Below are 12,520 nucleotides of genomic sequence, written 5' to 3'. Positions count from 1 at the left end.
GCATGATTCTAGTTACATCTAGCCGAGGGTATGCATGCAACATCAAACTGACTTTTGTAACCTACAGGCATCATGCAGCTGTACTAGGATATGTATACATTACATGGCCAAAAGTATGTGGACACCCCTTCTAATTAGTGGATTTGACTGTTTCAGCCACACCTATTGCTGACAGGTGAATAAAATCAAGCGCACAGCCATGCAGTCTCCATAGACAAACACTGGCAGTAGAATGGGCCATACTGAAGAGCTCAGTGACTTTCAACACAGCACCGTCATAGGATGCCACCTTTCCAAGTCAAATGTATGCCCTGCTAGAGCTGCCCCGGTCAACTGTTAGTGCTGTTATTGTGAAGTGGAAACATCTAGGAGCAACGTGGTCGGCCACACAAGCTCACAGAACAGGACCGCCGAGTGCTGAAGCGTGTAACATGTAAAAATCGTAATCGTAAAGTAATTGCAACAGTCACTACTGAGTTCCAAACTGCCTCTGGAAGCAACATCAGCACAAGATCTGTTCTTCAGGAGCTTCTTGAAATGGGTTTACATGGCCAAGCAGCTGCACACAGGCCTAAGATCAACATGCCTGATGCCAAGTGTAGAGTGTAAAGCTTAGCGCCATCGGACTCTGGAGCAGTGGAAACACGTTGTCTGGAGTGATGAATCATGCTTCACCATCTGACGGACAAATATGGGTTTGGCGGATGCCAAGAGAAGATATCTGTCTGAATGCAGTGCCAACTGTAAAGTTTGGTGGAGGAGGAATAATGGTCTGGGGCTGTTTTTCATGGTTCCGGCTCGGCCCACTCACAACTTTGTTCCACTGAAGGGAAGTCTGAACGCTACAGTATACAATGATATTCTAGACGATTTTGCGCTTCAGACTTTGCGGCAGCAGTGTGGAGAGGCCCCTCCTTGTTTCCATGACAATGCCCCCAATGTTCCAACATCTAGTGGAAGGCTTTCCTTCCAGCAAAGGGGGGACGAACTCCACATTAATAACCATGATTTTGGAATAAGATGTCCACATACTTTTGGCCATGTAGTGTAGATAAGTATTTTTAAATAGCTTCAATTGTGCTTACACACTTTTTTAGCAATTGGGAAATACTGCAGGCATGCCACCCAGTGCTCAGTAGGCTTGTGTCCACCAGTGGCAGAGAATAATCACTTATCTCCCTTCATCTTCTCTAGGTTTCTCTAGATCAGGAGTTCCCAATGTCTGGTGATGGAGGGCCAGAGGTTGCATTGGGTGGGGGGCCGCAGTAGAAAATGAACCACTGATGAAAACTAAGTATGTCCCAAATCATACCATTTTATTTCCTATATATTTCTGTTAGGGAACATTTATGAACTGTAATTGTTGTTTTATTATTTTCCCCCAAATTACATGTGCAATTTATAACAGAAAAATATCTGAAAATGTAAAAATATAGTAAAGGGGTGGATGAAGGATGGCTTTGGGGGGCCACACCAAACATCCTCAAGGGCCGCATTTGGCCCCCTGGTCACACTTTGGGAACCCCTGCTCTAGATGCTAGTTAATTCAGTCAAGAGCCTCCCAGTCTCTGGCCAGCTAAAGACCCAACCTAGGATTTTTCACACACTGCTGTGTTGCTACAATCCAAAGCAAGAAAACCTTGAATTACTCTGTTTTCTTCCTGACACCTTATTTATTCCCTCAGTATCTGCAGATATTGATTTTCAGGATTGTTTGTCTTTGGATGTTTTATTCCTCCTTTAACAATGTGTTTTGGTGTGTTCATGAAAAGTCCTTTACAGAGTCAAGTGGGTCACTTTTGAAGTTGTTAGATATAGTCTTTAAAAGCTCATCAATTTGTATGCAATATTTACAAATGTAAGCTATGAATTTAAAGTACACAGCACAGTTCTATGCCTCTTCTTGTTTGAAATGATTGTAAACAATCTTGTTTTCTTAACCTACACATTTAATTTCCTTTACATATTTTGCAAGTTTTCTTTTGCTACATTTACAGACCACAGGCTTTAAGATCATTTCCTTCCCCAATTCCTCAATGCAATGATTATCCACGGCTAATGATGCAAGAAGTCTTCAAAGAGTGACAACTCTGCATAAAAAGGTAAAAGGGTTGTTTTTCACTGGAATTTAATCTAAAAATTAAAGTTTTACAAAACCTGTAAACTCTTTGTAAATTTAAGTAACCTACAAGTTTACTAAATTGACAGAATTGACAGTCAAAACTGTTTTGTAAACATTCAGTATTCACAGTGTTTACAAAGATCTGCTTACCTTGTAGGCCAACTCACCATGTTTATTTGTACAGCAGTTTACAGAATAATGTAAACCTATGGTTCACAAATGTATAAATCACCTTTGGTGAGTTGTAAACATTACAAAAGTTAAATTACACGAACATTGTAGGTCAATAGGTTTACAAATTGTAGACTTTAGGCTTGTGTACAGTTTGCACAGCAGTAAAGTAGGCTATGGGAACTTTAAGTAACCACTTGTCCAGTCGGTGGCTACTGCTAAACTGAAAGTTCATATTATTTCAATATCAATCTTAACATTGTACAAAGGTAATGTTTCACTATTGATAAATATTAGTATATACTCCTGCAACTCAAACAGTTTGAAAATATGCGTGGGGAACACAAGTCATGAGCATTGGACGTGTCATGATCCATTAAAATTAAAATACAAAAACTGTACAGGAGAGTTCATCATCATCATCATGTGATTATTACCAGCAAAGCTATATGCAACATCTTCAACAGAGATATTATTTGTATAGCTTTTGAAAACGACCAAAAACAATAATATAAATCTGGCTTTCAAACCAACCTGGCTTTTTTCATAAACTCCTGGGATGCACTAAAGAACTTAAAAAATACTAATGTATTTATTAAAATTATTAAAATTGATCAAGATCAAATTAATATATACACTATTGTGCAAAAGTTTTAGGCAGGTGTGAAAAAATGCTGTAAAGTAAGAATGCTTTCAAAAACAGACATGTTAATATATTTATCAATTAACTAAATGCAAAGTGAGTGAAGAAAAATCTACATCAAATCCATATTTGCTGTGACCACCATTTGCCTTCAAAACAGCATCAGTTCTTCTAGGTACACTTGCATGAAGTCAGGGATTTGTAGGCATATAGTCAGGTGTATGATTAAACAATTATACCAAACAGGTGCTAATGATCATCAATTCAATATGTAGGTTGAAACACAAGCATTAACTGAAACAGAAACAGCTGTGTAGGAGGAATAAAACTGGGTGAGGAACAGCCAAACTCAGCTAACAAGGTGAGGTTGCTGAAGACAGTTTACCATCAAAAGTCATACACCATGGCAAGACTGAGCACAGCAACAAGACACAAGGTAGTTGTACTGCATCAGCAAGGTCTCTCCCAGGCAGACATTTCAAGGCAGTACTGTAAATGCAATATACTATATACTATAGCCAACAGTTTATTACATTTGTATTATAAGTGAAAGTCAAGTATCTTATGTTGCACTTCTCTAATAATCCATCATTCTACGTTTTGGTATTTTCCAACTTCAATTTATTCAATCTAACAGATTTTCCCTGCAACCTAAAGCCAATAGCGTCCCACTGTCGACTGAGTCGACATTACCTCTTCCTGGGAGACGGTTAATTCTCTGAGAAATTAACCCAAAAATAGTTAGTGTTCTATGGTTAACTTTTATTACAAAAATAAGTCTTATATTAGCTATTCTTAGAATTGTTGATTGTTATGTGATTGCTGTGTTTTGACAACACAACCTGTAATGCAAGCGTAATTCATGTGAAAATGTATATTTATTTGTTTAAATCTATTCTTTACTTGTCCAGAGCAACTTATTAATAAAATAACTTGATGTTAGTCTCTTTCAGTTTCATCAGCCACACGGCCATTCTCTCCACTTTTCTCTGGTCTTTGGTGTCTGTTAAAATATGTAATTAGTTACTTTGAAATTAATATTTATTATAGTTATAAAATGGGGTTAACACAGAAAGAATTTACACAAATATTATGTCAGCCACCATATACCGTAAGTCAGGTAAAATTAAATCCTTATTCAGCCTGGTACTGTAATGTTTGTACATGTATTATAAACAAAGTTTTCATAATAAGAAAAATGCACATAAGCAAACATATTTTATTGTTGGTACACAAAACGTTTACATATGTAGTGTAAACCATGTAACAAAACAAATTTATGCCTAAGGTTAATTTAAATATAATGCAAATATCTTGTTATATGTTAAAACCAAAGGTTTTCAACAGGTTTACAAATATACTGCATTTGTAAACCATTCATTTCATGCAGTGCTACTAACCTACTCAATACACTGTACACAGTCCCTGAAAAACGGTGTACAACATACTTGAGTGAAAGGTCTAATGATTTTGGACCCTCTATTGGATATTAACTTCAGAATCATTTGCATATGTAGGATGGAGCCATACATGTTGGGACTGCAGAGAAGGCTGTTACCACATCATCAAAATACCCAGACTGCCTGACAGCCACAAAACTGCACCAGGACCTGCCTTACATAAACATGTACCTAAATTATTCTCTCTGTCAGCCTCTTTCTCTCTCTCTCTCTTTCTCTCTCTCAGTTTTCAGTATGCCCAGATGATTTGAAGTGGCAATATATTAAGTTTGGAGGGAAAATGAAAGATGCCATAAGTAAGACAAATATAATGATGATATTATAATATCAGTTAATTATACTCATTGCTAGTCACTTTGCTGGTCTAGTTAATGTCCCTTGAACAGTACAGGTATGGAATGAGTTGCAACATCGTTTGCTAGATGCTGATTGGATACATTTTAATCAGACTCTGAACTCAACTCGGTGTCTAGCAAATGGATAAGAAAAGCGGGCCTGTTCCTGTTTGCTTTCACTTGAATGCTCTTATATACAACACTGTATTGCTTATAATAATAATAATAATAATAATAATAATAATAATAATAATAATACAATGCTCTGATATGTTGTGCATAGAATATGACCTACAATCTTATAAGGTCTTTGGCATAAACAATAGGAAATACACTGTAATGATCCCCAGAACAAGTATGTGAGAATGGCGCATCATGTAACTAGGTTGCACGTTGACAGTAAATGATGTACTGTTGCATGAGCACACAAAGTATGAGGACACAAACCCTCGGAAGTGTTGCAGCATAAAACCAACAAAAATTTGTAGACACGTTGACTTCCTCTGAAAAACAGAAATGAATTAGCACAAAGCGTGCAATAATCAGACAATACAAAGAGTGACTCATTTAAAAGACTTGCACGACCAGCTGGTTTTTGGTGAAGCAAATAAGATACATGGTTAGTATGCTTATTGTCTTAAATAATGCAATTCAGCTGTGCATTTGTTGTCATATTTGTGCACTTCTTGTAAAGTCTCCATGAATATCACAAGGGAATTAATGTTTGTTATATTATTCATAAACTTTGTATTAATACAGTGGGGGGAAAAAAGTATTTGATCCTCTGCTGATTTTGTACGTTTGCCCACTGACAAAGAAATGATCAGTCTATAATTTTAATGGTAGGTGTATTTTAACAGTGAGAGACAGAATAACAACAAAAAAATCCAGAAAAACGCATTTCAAAAAAGTTATAAATTGATTTGCATGTTAATGTGGGAAATAAGTATTTGATCCCCTATCAATCAGCAAGATTTCTGGCTCCCAGGTGTCTTTTATACAGGTAACGAGCTGAGATTAGGAGCACTCTCTTAAAGGGACTCTCCTAATCTCGGCTCGTTACCTGTATAAAAGACACCTGTCCACAGAAGCAACCAATCAATCAGATTCCAAACTCTCCACCATGGCCAAGACCAAAGAGCTGTCCAAGGATGTCAGGGACAAGATTGTAGATCTACACAAGACTGGAATGGGCTACAAGACCATCGCCAAGCAGCTTGGTGAGAAGGTGACAACAGTTGGTGCGATTATTCGCAAATGGAAGAAACACAAAATAACTGTCAGTCTCCCTCGGTCTGGGGCTCCATGCAAGATCTCACCTCCTGGAGTTTCAATGATCATGAGAACGGTGAGGAATCATCCCAGAACTACACGGGAGGATCTTGTTAATGATCTCAAGGCAGCTGGGACCATAGTCACCAAGAAAACAATTGGTAACACACTACGCCGTGAAGGACTGAAATCCTGCAGCACCCGCAAGGTCCCCCTGCTCAAGAAAGCACATGTACAGGCCCGTCTGAAGTTTGCCAACATCTGAATGATTCAGAGGAGAACTGGGTGAAAGTGTTGTGGTCAGATGAGACCAAAATCGAGCTCTTTGGCATCAACTCAATTCGCCGTGTTTGGAGGAGGAGGAATGACCCCAAGAACACCATCCCCACCGTCAAACGTGGAGGTGGAAACATTATGCTTTGGGGGTGTTTTTCTGCTAAGGGGACAGGACAACTGCACCGCATCAAAGGGACGATGGACGGGGCCATGTACCGTCAAATCTTGGGTGAGAACCTCCTTCCCTCAGCCAGGGCATTGAAAATGGGTCGTGGATGGGTATTCCAGCATGACAATAACACAAAACACACAGCCAAGGCAACAAAGGAGTGGCTCAAGAAGAAGCACATTAAGGTCCTGGAGTGGCCTAGCCAGCCTCCAGACCTTAATCCCATAGAAAATCTGTGGAGGGAGCTGAAGGTTCGAGTTGAAAAACGTCAGCCTCGAAACCTTAATGACTTGGAGAGGATCTGCAAAGAGGAGTGGGACAAAATCCCTCCTGAGATGTGTGCAAACCTGGTGGCCAACTACAAGAAACGTCTGACCTCTGTGATTGCCAACAAGGGTTTTGCCACCAAGTACAAAGTCGAAGGGATCAAATACTTATTTCCCTCATTAACATGCAAATCATTGTTGTTATTCTGTCTCTCACTGTTAAAATACACCTAACATTAAAATTATAGACTGATCATTTCTTTGTCAGTGGGAAAACGTACAAAATCAGCAGGGGATCAAATACTTTTTTCCCTCACTGTATATTTCTTAAATGTATTTCAACAATTAAAACCATAATCCCTTTGGTACTTGGATATCCTAAGGCAGGGGTTTTCAAACCAGTCCTGGAGTATCCCCTGACCTGCTGGTTTTTGTTCCAACCTAGGTCTTCATTACTTAATTGAATGGTATATGACTTTGTTAGAGCAATTAAGGATTCAATTAAGCAATTAAGACCTCGGTTGGAACAAAAACTAGCAGGTACTCCAGGACCGGTTTTGAAAACCACTGTCCTAAGGGATCAATGTATTATTTTACAATAGATGTATTTAATGAAAAAAAAAATCAAGTAGAGCCTGTAACTGTTGAGATATATCTATTAATAACTCTGGCATTATATCATATATCTGACATATATCCCTGGAAACGAGAGACCTGGGGCTTTCAAATGAGACCAAGCTTGATAAGCTTGATTTGACATGTGTGGAGATATTGACTGTGCAAAGTAGGCAAAAAAATATAATAATGCTCGAACCCAAGTAAATTTTAAATAAATGACCTTAACTCCCTACATTTTCATCAAATTTTCACATAGTTTGTCTTTTAAGTTGTATTTTGACTTCTACTTACTGGAAAAAAATAAAAATAAAAATAATCATAAAAAACATAACTTTCATAATTCATAAATATGCTATTATTAATCTTGGAAAAAGGTGGTAGTGCTCATATAGTGTGTCTAATCATGATCAACATGCAGAAACTGATTCGGTAGTTTGTATGCTTTCATTTGAGTAGTTCCACACGCTTGTGGCCCTTATAATGGAATAATGTCCCTTTTGCACAGATTTTGTGGTACAAATTTTCTCAGTCATTTTCCGCATAGGCTAGGTTCTTTCAAATGCACATTATTCCTTAATTTCCTATGCTATTTTCACCCAACAACTTCTACAAGTTTAAATTTGAGTGGTATTTCGACACAACATTTTAATCTCAAAATATCCCATAGACTTTAATGGAGGAAATGGTCAAAAATTACATTTCAAAAAACACACTTTGTTTTTGTGAAAAAAAATGTAAGTAGTGTAATATAGTTTGTCTAATCATGATCAACTATGCAGAAAATTATAGTACAGTCTAAGAAGTAAACCACGTGAAAATGTGTCTGTGTTAAGAGCAAAACCAAGTATTGTCCACTTGAAAATGTGAAGAATGGCTCAAAAGGACACATACAGTTAGGTCCATAAATATTTGGACAGTGAGACAATTGTCCTCATTTTGGCTCTGTATGCCACCACAATGGATTTGAAAGGAAACAATCAAGATGTGCTTTAAGTGTAGACTTTCATCCTTAATGTGAGTGTAGGTACATCTAAATTCGGTGAACAGTGTAGGAATTACACCAATTTTTACACACATTTTTATATACATACACTATATACATATATACATATACATACATATATATATATATATATATAAATCTTTTTTTTTCTATTATATTGTATATTGTCGAATATATATATAATACAATATATTACAATATAATAGAAAAAAAAAAGATTTATTGTCTGTAGGTAGATACGGTAGGTCTCTTTTTCGTGCACTAGAAGTGTCATTATCTGTGTGAATCAACCGAACTGTGTGGGCCGGCTGAAAAGCCTCCAGGCAAATAGAAAATAACAAAAACAAAAACAACACTATAAGTGTGTCTTGAAAACATAATCTCCAAGGAAACTAATTTGATTCATTCTTACAGGGATGTATTCTAACATGCATTTTCAACAGTGTGTCATAAACCATTTCACAATACAATTTGATACAGAACTAGTTTGATATTGAACATTAAACTATTATGATGTGGTGGTTTTCTTAATCATATGCTTGTGGGATTCAAATTGACATTAATGTTTTGTTATTAATATCGCTGTCAGGCAGCATAATTAAAAATAAAAATATATTTTTCCATATTAACTTGAAGAAAGTTAGATACACATGTCCTAAGAACAAACAAATTCTGCAGTACCCTTCATAATTATTTGCACATATAAGACTATATAAAAGAATACAAGTAATGAGCTATATTTTCATTCTCAAACATGTTGAATATATTCTACTTTAATAATGATTCAATACTTTAATAATGTAATCAACTAAACTAACACCTTTCTTCAACTATACTTTTTAACAATTCTTTAATTTTTTTGTGTGCAACAGCTTCTGAAAAGGAAGGGGAATACCAAAAACAAAGCAACACAAGACAAGACAATACGTTTTTTTTTACGTAAATATACATTTATTTCCCCAAAACGTTAGTCAAAAATATTCACACCCATTTCCAGTCATTGGTGAACATATTGGGGCCGATCTTTGACCATTCCTCCACACAGATTCTTTCAAGATCCTTCAGTGTGATCCTTCAGACGTGTGCTATGTGGCACAATGATCAGCTGTTTGTCAGCCATGCTGCCTGTGCTTTGGGACACGCTTTGTCAAAATATCACCTGTCTCACTGGATTGTGGATGCTATCATCTTGGATGGCTTTGTTGAGGCCATTGACTTGGGCTGGTTGTACTGAGCTCTGCTATGTCCTTGAATCACCTGATGTGAGTAGGTGGAGTCTCTCTGTGGGCTGAGCTTTTTCCCAACTTGGGCATCTTCCAAAAGGTAAAAGTGGGTGGGCGTTTTTTTTTATTTTCCCAAGTTGTGAAATGGGGAACCTGAATTAACCAATGGCTTTGTCATCAGTGACTGAATTCAAGAACACTTTGATTGATGCCTCCTCTGGTTTCCCCTCAAACTGTTAGTGTTAGTCAGAACCCAAACAGATTTAAAGAATATTTATAATGGAGCATGTGTTCAATATATATGATATGATAATATAATGCTGTGATATGAAATATGAATGGAATATTTGTAACATACTATCTTACATAAAGATAAAGTTTTTTGACCTGCTTTTCAAAATGTGTATATGTGCAGAATAGAAATAAATAAACGTTCCTGTTTTTCAGCTTCCCCAAAATGTGACTCACTGACATAAAGGGAATTATTTTAAGTCCATATATATGTGGTGTAGTGTAACAGTCGTGGGATCTGTGGTGCATAGGAGTAATTAGTTTGGATAGTTTCACACATCTCTACCCATCTAACAACTGATTCCTGACCATCATTGGCCCTGCACAAAAGCATACAAGGGAACATGGGGTTACTTGCATCTTCTCAAGTCTCAGGATTTTTCTAGGGAGTTGTCCCATAGAAGTGGTCCTCAACCACAGGGAAGGTGCATTCCCACACAGGATCAAGAACTCTGACATTGAATCCCTGCAAAACGTTCAGTAGGAGAAGATGACTCACCTATGACTCTTCACTCTTCACATCGCAAGAACAGAATATCCAAGAATATCCTGTTGTTTTTGCAGGAGGACAAGAAGAAAGGAAGTGATTTGTTTAAAGCTGACACGGGTTTTACACAGCATGAAGTTTTAGGACCGTCTACAAGTGCTTGTGGTTATGGTTGTAAAGCAACGAACATATACAGTGACAAGGAAAAGGGAATAACTGCCTGCCATATCTGAACTATCACCAGCCTGGCGTTTTCTTCTTATGGTATCAGATGCTCTCTTATAGATATGCCTGATGTTCTGTGTTATACCTCAATCTGAGACGAAGCACATTAATTCAACCTTCACCTAAAAGTCACACCGAACAGCTGAGATAGCACAGGCACATGCCTTGGGCACAGGGATCTCACTGCTCTAAACTGCAATGCATAGGATTCATTTTAGAGAAAGAAAAACAGATGACTCACTTTAGTTGTAAGTTTTGAATGCAAATTCCTGTGTTTGTTTTGCTCGTTTGAATTTTGCATCTGAATATTTTCACAATTCGGGAAAGAACGAATATTGCAGTGGATCATTGTTTACAAAGTGTTTTTGACAAATCTTGCTTTACACTCATGAGTACGGAAGTCTGCCAGCTGGTTAGTGAGCCCAAGTTCAAAGAGTTATGCCCCACATTGCTGTTTTTACCAAGTCAGACTGTTTTATTGACTTAAGACCAACCACTCGCTAAAAGGAAAACAAGCAAACGGTCAGACCAAGGACACAGCACAGCAGGAATGAAATGTGCGGAGACATGAAATGTGAAGTTTAATAGGCTCCTGTACATCAGCCCAACTCACTCACAATAATCCTGGTGTAGTCAAGACTGTACAAATGCCATGTACACAGGGAATGATGTTTCAGGGGCAGCGTTTTTGTATTGTTTGCGGTGTGCAGCAAAGAGTTCACTAGTAACCCCCTGACGGTTGTGGGAATCTGTGGTTTGACTGTATACGGTTACTTCATCTTCGAGCAAACGCATAGAGAACATAGAGCGTGTTTCTGGGAACGGACACTACAGCATTCACCTCCAAAAATGTTTATAGCTTCAGCCCTGACTAAATGTTTCTGGCTGAAGTGCTCCTGGAACAATACATGTATTACTCTCATATTTAATGCCTGATGATGTCACTCAGTCATCCGACAATGTGTATCTCAAGAACACAAGCCTGAGAGAAGTAAAAGAGGAACTTAAGACAGTGTCCTGGAAGCTGAAGGTTTTTCATTTGAAATATACACATGCAATTTTGCAATCAATTTCTCAGTAACACTTCAATCAATAATGTGCAAGCATGACAGAAACTTGGACAAACTTGGAATTGTGTTTTGTGTTCTGTAGCTATGGTTAATATTTAGTTCACTCTGTTTTCTCAAAGGAAGTTAAACTCTCACTAACTCTTTGAAATGACTTTGGAAATGTGCTTTTAACCGAATTAAGAAACACAAATGTCACGTGCCGTGCCAAAGCACAGCCCTCAATCATGGATTATTGTTCTTTCCTTTTACCTATTGATTTGTTTGATGAATTTTAAGTATTACATTTTTTGTTATCTGGCTGAATTGGTTATTGTATTGATTGATTTTTACGTGGGTCTCTTTTTCTGGAGCTCTCACTCTAATGAGACACAGCTACATTAATTCTGGTGACGCCCTGCTTCCACCCCACAACTCCTCTAGGCACCAGCTCCTCTCCACTCCTGGACTGGGACCCCGTGCTAGTAAGACTGGGCAGAGACGCTGAGAATGGGAACTCACTCAGTACACACAGGTTGTGGGTGCCCACAGTTTCACAGTGTCGCCACTTGGTGGAGCTGTCCTGGGTCCTGGAGAAGAGAGTAGATTAGGTTAGAGTTTTTATTTGCCCAATTGTTAGCAGATTTTAGCAGAAGTATTTCATTCTAGGTCTTTTCCTCTCTGACCTGCATGCTTTAGAGCGGCAGACTTTTTGCCCTCATTACATTAACCTTCTATAGTGTGAGTAGGAACTATTAATACATACTTTTCACTTCCCAGATCCTGTGGTGTGTGTCCTGGGATCCGGGTCCGAGCTTGTACAGGGAGGGGTGGTTGTGAGGTCCCCCAGCGGTTGTATAGTCCAATATAGATCGAGTGTTGTGTTACAATCCACCCATGAGAGAGACATTTT

Source organism: Amia ocellicauda, chromosome 3, assembly GCF_036373705.1.
Source record: "Amia ocellicauda isolate fAmiCal2 chromosome 3, fAmiCal2.hap1, whole genome shotgun sequence".
Classification (NCBI taxonomy): domain Eukaryota; kingdom Metazoa; phylum Chordata; class Actinopteri; order Amiiformes; family Amiidae; genus Amia; species Amia ocellicauda.
This window is presented reverse-complemented; position numbering follows the sequence as displayed.